Here is a 14,607-nt window from a genome sequence, read left to right on the forward strand (position 1 = left end):
ATTATCTGACCGTCATCAATTTGTAGCAGTAAACGAAAAGGTGTCATATCGATCACAAGTTCAGTATGGAGTACCGCAAGGCTCAGTTCTAGGGCCGTTGCTTCTCACCCTGTACATGCAACCCGTTAGAGATATCATTAGGAAATTTGGTGTTAGCTTTCACTGTTAAACTGATGATACTCAGCTCTATATTTCTTCACAGCTTGACGAAACATACAAATTCACAAAACTATTTAAATGCATAGTTAATATAAAAAATTGGATGACGTGTAATTTCCTACTACTTAATTCTGAGTTTTACCAAAAACAGAGGTTTTAATTATTGCACCAAAACCTCTGCACTTAATAAGCTAGAATACCGTTTAACGCTTGATGGCTGCTCTGTCAAGGTTTTGTCTTCGGTTAGGAAGCTGGGTGTGCTCTTTGGTAGCAATCTTTCATTTGTAAGCCACATTTCTAGCATATGTAAAACTGCATTTTTCCATCCTAAACATATCTCTAAATAATGACATATGCTCTCAATGTCAAAAGCAGGCTAGGATAGATTGTAATGCTCTACTGGGTGGTTGCCCTGCACGCTTAAAAAACAAACTCTAGTTGGTCCAAAAACGCAGTGGCTACCGTTCTTACTAGAACCAGGAAGTATATTAGCCCGTTTCTGTCAACACTGCATTGGCTCCCTATACTTTTTAAAATGACTTATAAAGCCCTGAATGGTTTAGCTCCTCATTACTTAAGCGAGCTGTCATCGCATTATAGTGCATAGGGCCACTGCAATCTCAAAATGCTGGCCAGTTGATAATACCTAGATATTTCAAAATTGGGCGGGTAGTATATCCTTTTCCTTTCCTTGTCTTAAAAGAGTTTCAAATGTGCAAACAGTCTCAATCATCATTTGTAAATTCAATCTGTATTCAGTGTGGTAGAAACAAAAAATACTTCAGCATCAATTCTGAAAAAACACCTGAAAGTTTATGCAGATGAGTGGTCTAATGTGTTCATTTATATGCCAGTCAGAAATGATTAGCCGCATTTCCACTGTCAAGCCACAAGGGCTCTTAACAGACGATATCAAATTAGGTTATATCATTGTTCACATAAAAAAAATATTTAATTGTATTTGCTCACTTTTTATTTGTGGTCACAGGACTGCACAAAACAACTCTTGTGCAGTCTTTTAGTTGAAAAGAGCGCACATTTAGAAAAATATTGATAAATTATATGTGTCACAGTTTTTTAGTGAGAACAGTAATTTCTTAAGTTTCCAATAATTAATTTAGTGTAATAGATATCTCTCCCATCTCACTATAGTTACTGTTTCCTGTCACACTGGGGCAGAAATGCCATAAAATATCAAAATGCCCCCAAAAAATCTAAATATAGGGGCAAAAAAAAAAAAACTGTGATTAGTTTTTCCTGTTTCTTTTATTATGTAGGATCAGTATAGGCAAGTATATTATGATCAAGCAACATACAAACAAGACGAGTATTTTTTTCCTGAATATGGGTGCAAATATGAATTAGAAAAATGAAAATGTGAAACAGTTTAAAAAACAAGTTATGTGTAACTTTAATTTTAACCAGAGTAAAAGTCAAGATATTAATAAAAACAACATCAGATGACTAGACTTTCGAAGACATGTTTGATGTAAGTGTAGGCCTATTTGTTTCATTACAATGCGGAGATGTGATTTATTTAAGAATATGCGGCCCCTTTTAAGAAATATGACACCGTGCGCACTGATGCGCAGAAGAGAGAAACGCGAGAGACGAGACGAGTCGAGTGCAGAAAAAACATAGCCAAATGCCAAGACTATGGCCAAAACTTTCAACAGTTGTAGTTCAAAGTGTTGCCAATTTAGTATTTTATCACCACATTTCGCAATTTTTTAATTTCTGCTGCGACTTTTGATAAAGTTTTTGACGAGGAGCTATTCTGGCAAAATTTGTTTTAAAATTAGATTATTCTTTGGAGATTTTTTATCTGGGGCAATTTGTCCCGTATTTTACATAGGACGTATAGTTAATATAAGATAGATAATATAGATAATATATATTTCATAGTCATACATTAGCAGAGCTTGGTAGACAGATAATAAAAGACGATATACGACGGATAATTAATTAATAATTACAATAGTCATGTGCATTTTTTTATTTATTTTTTTTAAAGGAGTTTTATTTTTCTGTAAATAACACAAACTCAGAACACATACTTAATTTTGACTTTACAGGGACTTTAAGAATATGCGGCCCCTTTAAGAAATATGACACTCTGCGCACTGGGGATGCGCAGAAGAGAGAAGCACGAGAGAGACGAGCAGCTGAAACTTTAACCAGTCGAGACTGAAAGAGACGCTGTTAACGATCGTGAAAGAAGGACAAATGTGGAATATTTTCTTCGGATGCCGTATATTTCCAGTCTGCAGGTGAGAGATGTTACCAGATTACAGAGTTTAACATTAACTAGCTCCAGAGTTTACGTGTTTAAGTAACGTTTAATGTAAAGATATGCGTTGCGTGTCCAGATTTGTGTAATAATATGTTGGTAGAGAGTTTTTCCATAGACTCTGTTTTAGCCTGTTGAAACCAATAAAATGTGCCACTTCACAGAAGATCTCAGTCATCACAATAATGAATGAGGTGAAAACAGGGAACTTTTGGAAACAAAAACGAGGCTTTTCAGCGGCTCGGTTAAACATGAAGGTCCTGTTGTTTCTGTCTCTCGACAAGAATTAAACAAACATTGTTTTAAATACAACTGATATGTAACTGCATCGAATTCTTTATATTTCTATCAGAAAACAGACATGTTCAAGTAATTATGTTAAATAAATAAATAAATACTAGGCAGTATCCTCACAACTATGTTCCTAAGAGAACTGGTCTCTGCAAGGATTTTCTAGTCAGGATTTAGACTATATCATGTACTGAGACTGCTGTTATTAGAGCTACAAATGACTCTTGTGATCCAATCATGTTTGCATCTCTCTATTAGTGTTACTGGACCCAAGCGCTGCTTTTGACATAGTTCATACCATTCTTTTGAATAGGCTCGAAAATTATGTTTGTAGTTGCATTGGCATGGTTCAAATACCTATCTGATGCTTATCACTATACTTAAACTTATCATATAATTATCTGACCGTCATCAATTTGTAGCAGTAAACGAAAAGGTGTCATATCGATCACAAATTCATTATATGGAGTACCGCAAGGCTCAGTTCTAGGACCGTTGCTTCTCATGATTAGGGCTTACAGCTTATGAAAACCCCAAATTCAAAATTTGAATATTGTGTGAAGGTTTTCATTAGCTGTAAGCCCTAATCATCAAAAGTATAACAAATAAAGGCTTGAAATATCTCACTTTGCATAATAAGTCTATATAATGTATTAGTTTACCTTTTTAAGTTGAATTACTAAAATAAATGAACTTTTGCACGATATTCAAATTTTTCGAGTTTCACCTGTATATAGTCGGGCTGCTCCATTAAGGAAAAAACATAATAGGGCGATTCCACAGTTTCTGTCCACAAGGGGTGTAGTGAACAATATAGATTGAATAATACCCAGTTGCTGTAATTTTTTTTTTTTTAGTTCACTATTTTGTTAAAGATAGATGTAAGAAATAATAAAGTTACTTTTATCCCACTAAGTCTTGGCATTATCGTGTAATGAGACTTTATTTTATTTCCGTCCCCAGAAATTGCGGATGTCAGGGTGGGACATTCAGTGCATCTGGATTTTTCCTAATTTCTTTCATTTCCTTTAATAAAATCCTGAATTTTGGCGCATAACATTTATTTTGGTGTATCTTCTACAAAATACTACTATTAACACTGAAAGTATAATTCCCACGATGCAATGGAAACATTTACTAACGTTCGTTACACTTTCTGTCCAAGCAGTTACGCACGTTAAGCTATGATTCTAAAGGAAGCAGATCAATAATTTTTCCATGTAATTATATCAGTAGCAAAACGATAAAAACATCTTGTGTGGGTTAAATTCTCATATGCGTTGCTACATGATAAATTGTTAATAAATCGGGATAAAACAGGGGCTGAGATTTTCTGTCAAAAAATCATAACGCTCGTACATTTTATTCTGACGCTTAATTTCCATCTCCTAATGTCTCAACGGTTCTCATGTCAGAAATAAGATTGTCTAGGTCACGGTCGCTCTGCGTGAGAGGAAGAGTTAACAGGATTTCACGGATTTCGATGAATGTGGGTAAGTTTGTGGATTCTGTCCAAAAAGTTACGAACGTTAAAATGATACGAACGTGGTAGACTTTGGTTAAGTAAACATTAAATAGGATCATTGTGGTGAGAAAGGATAAAAGGGTGTGCAAGTCGGATGATTGCGAGTGGTTTCGGAACGAAAACGGAGTTGTTCATCGTGAAAGCATGCATGAATGGTGGTTTTATTTATTTTGACAGATTCTGCACATCTTGTTCGTAAATTTGACGGAAATCTGTCCAACTTCAAATGTTGTTTTCTGCGTATTTTTGACTCAATAAGCTGTTAATGAAAGTCAACATCGTCAATTACATTTTTCTTTTTTGATTTTTTTTTTCCCTTCTGTCCAATGTTCGTAAGAATAGCTTAAGCTGTCGAAGTTATTAACATGTTAATAGTGCGTTAACACAATCTCACTTATGCCATTAGAATAAACTGTCGGCGTCAATCGCATAGGTTTTTAAACAACAGTGAACTGGGCATGTTAACCCTTGTGCATCGTTCAAATTCCCATCCTTTCGTTATGTTCGTGGCTGAAAACAGCCACTACTTTAAACTGCTGTAAAAATTGATCAGATAAATATTTTTTGGATTTTTTTTTTGCATAAATCTATTAATCAACCTCAGTCCTGTTCAAAACTACTAAATGTTTTTAAAAAAATCAAGAGTTTAACTCTTTAATTGCCAAATTCATAAATTATGTCGCTGATTTTGGGGGTAAAAAACACAAAATTACTTATTTTCAATATAAAATGTGATTGTGGACTGGATTTTTTTTTTACCTTTTATCATAGTCTTGGACATGTCAAAGATTAGAAACAACATTGGTTTTGATGCATTGTTAGTTTTTGTGCAGCATCAGATTTTAACTTTTTCTCCCTCATTTACTGTTCGTGGCTGTTTTTGCCCCATTGACTTCCATTATAACCACATTTTTTGATTGCAAAGCCATGACACCATAAAATCATGCATTTTTGATTGTTGGTGGTTTTCCCTGTTGGGAAGAGGTAAAATTAGTATTTTTTACTGTTGATAACCAGGTGGCACCATTAACCCTTTATATAGGCCTGTGCAAAAAAAAGCTTAGTTTCTGGCTTTTACATGGAGTTATATGGAGTATAATAGCATAATAAAGTGTGTGTGTGTGTGTGTGTGTGTGTGTGAGAACTCACCTTGATGCGTCTGAGAAAATCAAAATATGCACCTCAGCTCTCAGAACTACATGGAGTAAACAAAAAACAAAGTAAGTGTATTTATGCATCTGCTGCCTTTTGATGGTGAGAAATGCAGACTAAACTAAAACTAAGCAAGTGGATTTAAACACTTGCATGCAAGCCTGCTGGTCATTTGATGGTGAGAAGAGCAGCAAGCAACATGAGAAAGGGCTTGACTTGCAGTGAAGTTTTAGAGATGATCATGCAGCCGGACCCCTCCAGCGAGCTGCAGGATGTATTGTCTTCTCCCTCTGACACCACAGACTCAGGAGAGGCAGACCATGATTTGGATGTGGCACCCTCATCATCATCCTCTCTAGCTTCAACTGAAGGCAAGGGGGATTCAGAGGATCCTGGGTCTGGGTGGATTGGGAGAAACGGCGAAGTGTGGTTTTCCACCAACGCGGAGACAACTCCCTTTCTTCAGCCTTTGCAATCAAAAAATGTGGTTATAATGGAAGTCAATGGGGCAAAAACAGCCACGAACAGTAAATGAGGGAGAAAAAGTTAAAATCTGATGCTGCACAAAAACTAACAATGCATCAAAACCAATGTTGTTTCTAATCTTTGACATGTCCAAGACTATGATAAAAGGTAAAAAAAAAATCCAGTCCACAATCACATTTTATATTGAAAATAAGTAATTTTGTGTTTTTTCCCCCCCAAAATCAGTGACATAATTTATGAATTTGGCAATTAAAGAGTTAAAATCTTGATTTTTAAAAAAACATTTAGTAGTTTTGAACAGGACTGAGGTTGATTAATAGATTTATGCCAAAAAAAAATATTTATCTGATAAATTTTTACAGCAGTTAAAAGTAGTGGCTGTTTTCAGCCATGAACATAACGAAAGGGTAGTGAATTTGCCCAGAGTGTACTGTTGAGTTTTTGAAAAATTTCAAAGCATTTTCCCAAAATGTGTGTCAAAATAAGATTTGTCACCAAAAATCATTCCATTTGCTGAAACACAGAGAAAGTTATGGCCAAAATAAGACTAAAAAATACCCCATAGTGGCTGAAAACAGCCCCAACAGCACATAAGGGTTAAGGAACACACGCAGATTTTCTTTTGTTTTGAATTGTTCTGTTTAAAAGTATGATTTCAAGCGTTCTTCTGTAGATAATAGATATATTTCTCAGTTCTGTGAGGCATGCTGAGTTTCAGTTTCATTTATGAGACGCGCTCCAGTTCAAGCGCCGGCGCCTCTGTGATTATCATCTGCTATATTCAGTGCTTTAAGTGGGCCACTACGCGCCGGGCCACTTAAAGCACTGGCTATATTTACTTATTATTTATTAAATCCAGGCAATTGGTTGATGAAACATTGATTAAAATTAAGATACAATTAATACAAAACGAAATTCACTTTAAAGAAAGGCTTTGTGCTTTTTGTTTGAGGTCTTTGTGAAAGTTTATCCTTACATTTATCTGCCTCAACAGCCTTCCATTTACTTCTGTAGTAAATTAATTGTCCTTTAGTTAAAAAATATTCAGGGTTACTTTGCATAAAGAGTTATTGGTGCTCTATTCAGCAGAATTACTATTTTTTTCCGTCCACGTTACACACGTTATAACTTTGCACACTTGTAGGTGTTCCTTTGTCTTCTACATTTGGCAAATAAATTTAAAAAATGTACCAGTGGTATTTGTTAGTAATTTTGCTGGCTTTCAGTTTATGAACATACCAGACTCAAAAATGCACCTTTAAGTTTATAGTACAGATAATATTAGATGGCCACCCTGCCTGCATGGAAGTCATATTACAAGTTTTGTAAACCATACACAACGCATGACTCAAAATTACACCAAATTAGGTACAAAGCAAAACATGAACTGGGATTCAACCAGAATTTTATTAAACTGAATTGGATTAAGTACACTTTCGTAAGTAAATTTCACTCTGGGCGACTAAATAATGTCTATCATTAGCCATTGGCTAATACAATCTTAGATTTTACTCGCCAGTCTGTGAGTTAGATGCCAAGTATTTTCACTCGCTGAACTCTGACTGAGCGCTCGAGAGTTTCGCTCTCCGTCAAGCGATCTGTACTAGTATTTCAAATTCAGCTCAGCGTACCTGTATTAGACGTACCATAAACTCTAGTGTGAAGGCGCACAACTCGCCAGCGCGTTTATCTCACACGCAGAGAGAGAGAGAGAGAGAGAGAGAGAGAGAGAGTTTTATATACCACGCAAAATCAATACGCTACATGTACACGATATTCTTGTTTGTATTTTCCTGTTAAAAGGAGTTCATCTGGAATTATTCAGCTTTTAAGAACGAGCAGAAGATATGCCGGTTTCTCCGGAACTAATGCGCAAACGGCAATCTCATTGGATGGCGCTCATACCTGTTTTAATTTCAGCAAATCAGTTTGAGCGAACACTGACAACGTGTTGAGACTTGGGTCTTGGAACCACATGTTCATTTTCTCGTATTTGAGGCGTGGTTTACGAATGCCCGGCGCCGTTTATTGCGTGCTAAGAATGTCTATCAAATGCGCCTGTACGTAGCTCATAGCCAATCGTTTCCATTATACCAGATGACGTATGTAGAGCGACAGAAATTAGACAAGGAAGAAGACGATGGGTAAGATATTTTTGTGTAAACAATGACGTTCAGCGACTATTGCCGTTTGTGCAAGATAAACATGAGGGTCGAAGGTATATATGGATATAAAAAACTGCTTAGTTGTGTCGCATAGATGTCGTCATCGTCTTGCTGCTCCCTCCCCGTTCTGTGATTGGTTCCCTAGATGAGGTGAAAATCTGGTCCATGGTATCCAGACTGCCTTTCAGCGTGAATAAAATCGCGCTGCGCAAAGGCAGTATGGGGAAACCCAGGCTAGACAATGTGATAAACATTCATGAACCCAGCCGCCTCATGTCTTGTATATTGTCATTATTAGTAGTAGAATTAGTAGTAGGATTATTATCTTTTAATAATAATTAATATTGTGAATTACTATTCTTTTTTTTATGTTTTTTACAGAAACATTGAATGACCAACAATATATCTTAACCACCAGTCCTAAGTTCAGTTAAAAATGACAAATATGCATTCATGCATGATTATTACGTTTTAGTTCTAATGACTAAAGTTGGCGGAGATGGTGGATGTCCTTTTTTTCAATCCCATTCGCTGGCGGAGGTGGAAAGCCGGTTTCTAGTCTAACAAACACGTTTAACTGAGCTGCTGAAAAGCATCTTTATCTCGTTCAATAGTCCCTGTTTTCACCTCATTCATTATGGTGATGTCTGAGATCTTCTGTAAATTGGCTCATCAAGCTCGTCATTAGTGTCTGACAAACTACAGGATCATCACTTTATGTGGTGATCACCTATTTTACACTCAGGTTAAAGTACATGACGAAAACTACTAATAAAGGCTACAGAAACCAAACCTGCAAACTCTCTCTCTGACACTGAAATAAACCATTCATGATTAGTGCAGATCTGAGGAGTTTTTATTTGAATGTATATCTGAAGAGAAATGACTGTCTTCACAAAAGTTTCAATGGCATCTTCTTTTATCTTTCTTCAGTAATGTCTAATAAAGTAGTGTTTATAAGCGCAGCGCTGCTTGTGTTCAGGAGTAACCGCTGTATTTCTGCAGCTGGTTATTGGCAATGTTACAAATACATTGGCGTTGTTTCTAAACAACTTTGCTACCGAAGCAACATGTAGAATTAATTTTTTTAAAGAACTGTTACTTATACTACAACCTTCCTCTATTCAGTTTGAATATTGCATATTAAGTGGATTTCTGTCGTCTTATGTTACATTTCTGATTAGTTTTGATAAAAATATAACGTGTGCCTTGTTACCTGTATCCTTATAATATTCTGGATTACATAAAAATAAGCAACCTATATGTAAGTAAAATAATGCCAAATGTTTTGGAAATAAAAAAGCGTGTTGAATTGCACCACTTGAAAAAAATATGCATTGCATTGACCATTGCTTGCATTTTAATGCATTGTATTTTTAGGGCTTGCATTTTGTCAATGGATTTAAGCTGTGAATATTTCAATTCAAAACACTTCAAACACACTTTCATTAATACAAATTCAATAATCCATATTCACCTTTCATATTTCACTTCCAAAATATTGAAACTGTTTAAAAATTCAACCTATAATATTCAACAGGCAATTTTCGGTCTAATTTATTTCGCTTTACAAATTTGCTAACAGCAGATGGAGATTGTGCTCGGTAATCTACTGCTTTTCCTGCCGTTCCTGGATGTCAATGTTGAATTTACTGTCGAATTTGAACCACTGAATTTGTTAAGCAAAATAAATTAGACTGAAAATTGCCTGTTGAATATTATAGGGTGTATTTCTAAACAGTTTAAATATCTTGGGAATGAAATATGAAAGGTGAATATGGATTATTTAATTTTTATTAATGAAAACGTGTGTGAAATGTTTTGAATTTAAATATTCACAGCCTAAATATACAACCATGTTGAATTTCAGCCCATAAAAATGCAAGCCCTAAAAATACAATGCATTAAAATGCAAGCAATGGTCAATGCGATGCATATATTTTTCAAGTAGTGCAATTCAACACGCTTTTTTATTTTCAAAACATTTGCCATTATTTTACTTCCATAAACCTAGAGCTGTTTTATACACTACTAATATGTAACAATCAAAATGCTCTATATTTGAACGAAATATATTTGAAGCACAACGTGTGTTTGCTGTTAAAGTAATCCAGTGTAAATTCAGTAACTTATCTTTGATTTTTCCAGATCTGGTCCTGTGGGCGTCAGTATCACACAGTGATCACAGTTCACACCTGCAGTGAAGCCCCTCCCACAACAATTCACCAATAAATACTGGGAATATTCCCATCATCCTACAAGAGAAGGACAAACTCCAGGCGTAGCAGCTGAAATCTGTGTGACTGTTAAAGATGGAGTTTATTAAAGAGGAGATTGAAGACATGAGGGATCCAGAACCATCCAGAATAAAACATGAAGATACTGAGGAACAAATAGGTTGGTGTCCATTCTTGATTCTTCACTGGTTTGGTAGCTGTGAAATAATAATCTGTATGTGAATGAAAAATTCTATAGAAATGCTTATATCATTTTAATCGTCATCTTTTATGTACATAATCTCATTTTGATCATATTAGCAAGAGAATGACAGAACTAAACTTTGGCACATTAAAAGTCTGACACTTGATCTCTGTTGCTTTCTGCTATTAACCCGTAAGTTTTTTAGAGTGGTTTTTTCTGAGTCACATACACAAAACTAAAAACTTATAACTCCAAAACTATAGCAAGGAGAGTCAAATGGTAGGTATTGTTTGATTGAACACTTTATACTTTTTTTGAAAATATACATTACATTTGGACATTCTCACCGGCAGCGGTACACTTCGGGTTTAAGGGGTTAAATCAGGGTTCACTTTAACTGATTATAATTTTATGTTTATTTTAGATCGGATGGATGTTACAGAGCAACGGCAAGAACTGGAGGAAATTAAGGAGGAACATCATGACTTTAAAATTCAAGAAACAAAAGCCAAAAAGCTGCACACCTGCACTCAGTGTGGAAAGAGTTTCTGTCAAAAAGGAGACCTTAAGACACACATGAGAATTCACACTGGAGAGAAACCGTATCCATGCACTCAGTGTGGAAAGAGTTTCATATCTTCATCAGATCTAAAACAACACCTTAAAGTTCATTCAGGTGAGAAGCCTTATGTGTGTTTCTGTGGAAAGAGACTTTCAAGAATGAACAGTTTAAAACTGCACCAGAAAGTACATAATAAAGTGCGAGATCATGTGTGTTGTGACTGTGGGAAGAGCTTTGCTGCATCTCAAAATCTGAAACTGCACCAAAGAATTCACACTGGAGAAAAACCCTTCAAGTGCTCATATTGTGAGAAGAGTTTCACTCATTCTGGAAACCTGAAAGAACACGAGCGACTTCATACCGGAGAGAAGCCGTTCCAGTGTACTCAGTGTGAGAAGAGGTTTTCTCAAGCATCAAGTCTCCGTGTTCATCTGCGTATTCATTCCGGAGAAAAACCATTTAGCTGTGATCAGTGTGGTAAAGATTTTGTTTCATCATCAGATCTAAAACAACACCAGAAAGTTCATTCAGACGAGAGGCCTTATGTGTGTTTCTGTGGAAAGAGTTTTTCACGACTGAACAGTTTTAAACTGCACCAGAAAACCCATAATGAAGTGAGAGATCATGTGTGTTGTGACTGTGGGAAGAGCTTTATTACAACTAGCCAACTGAAACTTCACCAAAGAGTTCATACTGGAGAAAAACCTTACAAGTGCTCATATTGTGACAAGAGTTTCACTCAGTTGGGAACACTGAGAGTACATGAGCGAGTTCACACTGGAGAGAAGCCGCGCGAATGTACTCAGTGTGGAGAGAGTTTTAGACATTCAAGTAGTTTTCTCAGTCACATGAAGAAATATCATGAGTCCAGGGTTTGAAATTAACACCCGCCAACTCGCCAATGCGGGTAAAAATAACCTGTTCACCGCAATGTATTAGAAACATACTCGGTAGATAAATAAGTACAAGTAAAATAATCGGTTGATGGACATGCACATGCATTAATGCTGATGGTGAGGAATTGCAACATCTCATAATGTACCTCAAACTGAGTAGCGTATCACTGAAACGTCCTGCTCGAGTCGTCCTTGCGATGGAGGTTCGGGTTTAATAACTAGTTCTTCTAGTGTTTCATCATCGGACTCGCGCTCGGATTGATATGGTCAAATCGTCATTGTTCGTTACTGTGTTTAGTTTACGGTGTAGGAAGCCTCAGGACACGCAGAGCTGTCGTTGTTATGGCAATGGGAGTTTTTGTTTTCGGCACGCGCTGTACGCGGTAAACCAATCACAACAGACTGAGCTGTCTGGCCAATTTAGAGAGATTGATTCATTTGGCGAGTCGTTTGAGAATCATTGAAAATATGGTGATGTGCAAATGTATATTATGAGGAGATGACACAGTTTTTTTACCTTTGATGCATGTAAACCTGTTGTAGGAGATTTAAAATATCATAATAGGGGCCCTTTAATTTCAAACCCTGCATAAGTCGTCACAATGAGCAACATTTCATTTTCATGTATAATACTGTCAAGTAAAATATCTTGAGAGGAACAAAATATGGAGTTGCTCCCAAAAGAACAATATCTAGTTTAACTTTGAGGATTTGGTGAAATTATTAGAGATCTAGAAAGACTTGTTTGTAGTCTGATCAGGGAACTAAAAGAGTGTTTGAAGCTTTATAATAAGTGGTTAGTCATAAATCATAAACTTTCCTGGTGGTTAGTTTGCAAAAAAAAACTGTCAGGATGGGTCGTGTGCTAAATGGGTCTTATTTGAATTTGATATAATCATGTATTTACTTATTTAATAAGAGTACAGTGTTCTGAAAGTATATGCAATTATTAAGTTTGTTTTGGAGTGTAACTGATGTGTTTGATGTAAAAACAAGCTTTAATTTTGAATTTTTTGATAAATGCGTTTGTCACATTTCTTTTGTGAGAATGATGATTTCTATTAAGTTTCTTGTAAAGTACTGTTACTGTTACTTGTCACACTGGGGCAGAAATGCCATCAAAAGTCAAAATATAAGGGCAAAGATTTCCCTCTAATTCAATTTTCCCTTTTTTATATTGGTGTGATGTAGGAACAATACAAGCAAGTATTATACAATCTGGCAACATGCACTGCCCAGTCAAAAATTGGATCATTATTGCAGTGATTATTTTGTTTCTAGCATGTTATGTGTTTGGCAACAGTTCTTCTAACCCTAACTGATGTAGGAAGACACATCATGGCCATATTGTTTTTTTCATATTGTTTTTTTTGTCCTAATTAAACTGAGGCTTAATCCTGGCTTAATCTAAGCCCTGTCTGTGAAACCAGGCCCATAATTTGTAAATAAAACCCATTTTGTTCATATCTAATCTGGTGTCATCATCTTCCGTCTGGGTCAGAGGATTAAAGTGTGTTCTCGCTTTTTTTCTCCCTTTTTCCTTCGTTGGTTTCATTTACGCTTTTTCCTTTGATACTTCCCCTAGACGGGTAGAGGGATGTAACATTTAAGATGTACACAAAGGATATGACGATGTACTCTTTATCTCCAGCATTATTGCTCAATGTTTGAATGAATGATTCAATGACTCTCTCATAAAGACTTGAGGTGTGTTCGACTTGAAGCGGCGCTGCGCAGACCGATCGGTGTATGAGAAATGTATGTTTCAAAGTACAGAGAGATCGATGAGAGAGCGGCTCACAGTACTTACATGTCATACATCGATCAGTCTGTGCAGCATCAAGTCGAACACATCTTTAACTTGTTGCATTACTGGATGAATGTGCTCTTGAATGAGGCCCTATTGCAAAACCATGTAAAGAAAAACAAAACTGTGTGAATGTCAATTCACAATTTGGTGAATGTGAATCCATTACCAAAAACACTCCTCATAAAAGTGACTCAAATGTTTATTTAATGTTAACTGATTCAGCTCTCTCCCTCTCTCTGCTTTTACTCTGACTACTCCTGCTGCCATAAATGATCTAATTATGAAGTCAAATTCCACATCCTGCCGGCTTGATCCTACACCTACTGTTTTGCTTAAAGGAGAACTCCGGTCAATTTTAACATTGAGCTCAATTTTTAGTAAATTTGGAGTGCTGTCAATACAGAGAACAACGACAAAAATCGGTGTTGCCTACACTGTATTATCCTCTTTTTAAAATTTGCACCCTATTGACTTGAATGGGGTCTAATTTTAAACCTGCTTTTTTTTCTCTTATCATCCTTGATGTGTCATACAAGTGCCCAGCCATGTTGAGTGATTCCTTCAGAGTGAACACGGTGAATCTGACTGCAGTAGATGTGAAAGATATGAATAAAAATGATGTTATATCAGACAGCGCACATACCTGTATTTAGTTCCTGTTTTCGGTCGAAGTCCAAAGTAGTCGATTGTCGAGTTCACGCGCGTGATCATAGGTAACTAAACCTGTATTGACAGCACTCCAAATTTACTAAAAATTGAGCTCAATGTTAAAATTGACCGGAGTTCTCCTTTAAGATCTGTGTCCCAGAGGTTGCACCCTTCATAACACCTATGATAAACTGTAGTTTGG

General features: G+C 36.1%; 1 protein-coding gene across 1 annotated transcript in view; it reads left to right on the forward strand.

Moving 5' to 3' along the window:
* LOC306997074 (uncharacterized protein) overlaps positions 1-14,607 on the forward strand; it is a 268,793-nt gene that overhangs the window by 116,813 nt on the left and 137,373 nt on the right. The gene's annotated exons all lie outside the window — the stretch shown is intronic.

The sequence above is a fragment of the Phoxinus phoxinus genome, assembly GCF_949152265.1.
Source record: "Phoxinus phoxinus genome assembly, chromosome: 4".
NCBI lineage: Eukaryota > Metazoa > Chordata > Actinopteri > Cypriniformes > Leuciscidae > Phoxinus > Phoxinus phoxinus.